Source organism: Typopeltis vanoorti, chromosome 2 (genome assembly GCF_054136105.1).
Source record: "Typopeltis vanoorti isolate ZY-2024b chromosome 2, IOZ_Tvanoo_1.0, whole genome shotgun sequence".
In the NCBI taxonomy this organism is placed as follows: domain Eukaryota; kingdom Metazoa; phylum Arthropoda; class Arachnida; order Uropygi; family Thelyphonidae; genus Typopeltis; species Typopeltis vanoorti.
Window position 1 is genome coordinate 150,301,209 of NC_143550.1, and position 3,414 is coordinate 150,304,622.

Genomic DNA, 3,414 nt, shown 5'->3' on the forward strand with positions numbered 1-3,414 from the left:
TACAGAGTGGGGGAATTATTGATGTTGTTTCAGATGAGACCTTTCCATGAAAATATTTGTAGAATATACAAATTGCAGAGACTAAACGTCTATGTGAAAGTTGGGGAGGAGTGAGTCAGTAAGAGATGGAGCATTTATCAGTCTAATTACTCTCATCTGTATTGAGGCGAGCATTTTGATGGAGCTTTTAGGAGCCCCACTCCAAATGTGAGAACAGTATTCGATAGCTGGACGGATTTACGATTTGTATAAGGCTAACAGCTGTTTTGAAGTGAAGTAACGTCTTGAGGAAAAAGAGAAAGCCTAGATTTTGGAAGCTGATGATGCATACCAGTATTCATCTGTTTCTTGAAGACTTTAATTCCATTAAAGAGTCAACAACCTAGTGATTAGAAGGTTATGTTTTTCTACTAGAAGATTTTTTACACCTTTCATCACAAACCGAGAACCATTTGTCATTAATTTAGAAACATGCTTACAGTTTTAGTTCCTCCTCCACCATATTGGCTTGCTGTTAATGACATTTTGCTGTAACTCTTCCATCTCCTCATATATTGAACAGCATCTAGACTACATCCAGCATCCTGTGGAGCAGCAGCATACTGGTCCACTTCTACCTCTGTCATTGAAGGATTACATATAAAAATAATGAGGAATAATCTTAATTTATCTACTGAAGTTCCAGCTTCAGAATCGGTTATCAGACTGTTAAAATCTGTTAAAAGACTTTTCCAAAGTTGTTTTGCCTAATATGTTGTCTTCTATTTCAAAATAAATATCTAACGTTCGACTTTTTATATGATCCAATATAGCTGTGGAGATAGTCATTATGCATGGCAGTCTTTTTTTCTCTAATAATTCTGGAAGTGAACTAACAGCAGATGTCACCTTTACAGTATTATCAGATACCATACTGATTACCTCATCTGTATTGTCCCCTTACCCATAGCAGCTTTCAATCTCTTAAATTCCTCTACTGATGTTCGATCTGATTCTAGTTCTTCTTGTACAGCTTCTGCAACTGTAGGAAAGGGACTTCCTTTATGCTGTTGCCAGAATTTATCAGAAGCGCTAAGATCAAACATTTTAGTTCTTTTCCTAGGTTTTGTTCCAACATGACCAGGTTTGTCTGCTTCTTTAATAATTACTCTGTTCAACTACAGATCTAAAACATCATGGGCTAAAGCTTGATAGGTCCATGTATGGTGAAGGGGAGTAGCCATAACCAGATTTCTATCTAGGATCACCAAACGTGGACGCTGAAAACTGATCTGTCCTGTTTGTAGGGTATCTGAAGTAAATAAACTGTTTCTGGAATCTGTTAAATTTTCTGCTGCATTTTCTCTTGGACTTCTAATTATAGGAACACTTCCTAATGTGACAAACTCTGAAAATAAGCTGTCTACTACTATATCAATAACAGATTCCATTTCTGTATCCTTTACATCACCTCTATTGATAGAATAGTAAGAAATAGAATCTTTATCTTGATGCTTTAAAATAAAGAGATCTTTCTCTAGTGTGATAAAGTTCAAATACTGGTCAAACACCTTACTAATACTGGATACACAGTTAGCTTGCAGAGCAGCACTTGCTAAATCCTCAAGTATTTGTCTTGATACAGGAGAAATGAAATTTAAATAGTAATTGTCATAAAGCTGATTTCTGAAATCCTGTGATATCCTTGTAACATTTTCTTCTGTAGCCATCACAAATTACACAGCCCGCACATTTGGAATTGGCTCTCTATCTGAATGAAGAAGCTTTCCATACAGGCTCCATTACAGATGACTTTGTAGGAGTACCGTTAAAATTCAACATACGCTTCAGGGCCAGTGTCTGCTTTTCACGTAGTGTAATGCCCATTTTTAATTTTTTTCAGGTAAATAAATATAAATAATTGTATATGTACAATATGATCTTAATTAATACATATCTTAATTAATACAATCTGATCTTAATATATATATATATTTCTCGTTTCTCATCGTGGAAGACCCAAATTAGCTATTATAAACACAAAACCTATCATACCTCTCCTAAAAAGTCATTCATTATCAGGGTACTCACAATTATTTCTGGCAATCCATTCCCCTCAATCACCACTCTCGGTGTAAAAAATCTGATCTGCACACCTCTACTAAACAAACTCTTACTCAACTTCCATGACGGCCATCTACTTCTCTGACTACTTGTGATTTATTGAAATTTTTTTTTCTGCAGCAAACCTTCAACCTATCCTCATAGGAAGTATTCCACAGACCTGTTACAGCATTGCCACTTGTCTCAGAATCTTCTCTACTAATTCCTAGTGCCCAAAAAATCCAGGTTGAATAAATCTGTGCGCAGTAGTCAAGACGTGGTCGAAATCATAGTCTTATAAAAATGGATAATCACTTCATAATTTTTAGTTGTTAGCATGTTATCCAACACCCAAGTAAACCTTTGGGGCATTTTTACCAACTTCTGCAATATGCTCTGACTTCAATTCTACATTATCCCCAAGTCCTTAGCCTCATAAGTTTCCTGCAATCCAGTACCATCAATATGATACAACGTTTTAATCAATAGATTCAAATGGTTGCAATCAATATGCACCCTGTTGAATCCAACCTTACATTTTTTAATTTACATTTTTTTTTACATTTAATGCAACATTAAATTGACAATCATTATCCTTCGCCCACAATGTCAATTTGTTTAAATCATCCTGCAGGATATCTATATCACCTTTATCAACTATTGTTCTCGTAAGTTTTGCATCATCAGCAATCAACTGAATATTCCACTCCTTAAATCTTTCCCTATGTCATTGATATACAAATTAATTAGTACTGGCCCTAGTACAGAACCCCGAAGTATTCCACTAGTCACCCTCATTCTCCTAGATTCAACTCTACCATATACTACTCTCTGGTATCTGTCTGTCATCCATGCCTATCCATCTATATCCAGCTTTTGTAATAGACTTCAACATGGTATTCTGTCAAATGTCTTTGAAAAGTCGAGCAGTATCATGGTGTATTCGTTTCCTTTATGCAATTCTGCATAAAGGAAATTTATAATAAGGTTATAAAATGTGAATAAATTATTAATACAGGACCAGCCTTTTGCAGAACTGTGCTGTCAACTATAGAGTAGCATATCCCTATCCACTTAATGTTAGATTTTACCTTTAACCAACTTTTCAAATACATTAACAACCACTCCCAGCATATTAATTAATTGGTCTCTAATTTGCTGCTTCTGTCTTGGAGCCACCCTTATGCTGCGGTGCAATAATTATCATCATTACATATTCCCAATATTTAATTCAATTGATCTCTCAAAAAAGAATCAGCACCAATTCTGATTTTTAAAAATGATTATAATTTTTTTTTTCATTCTCATTGCAAATTTAAAAAGAAATGATCA

At 34.9% G+C, this 3,414-nt stretch overlaps 1 pseudogene; it reads right to left on the reverse strand.

The window, feature by feature from the left end:
- Positions 1-366: 366 nt before the first annotated feature.
- Positions 367-1,866, reverse strand: LOC150109526 (sec1 family domain-containing protein 1 pseudogene; annotated as a pseudogene).
- Positions 1,867-3,414: the final 1,548 nt, after the last annotated feature.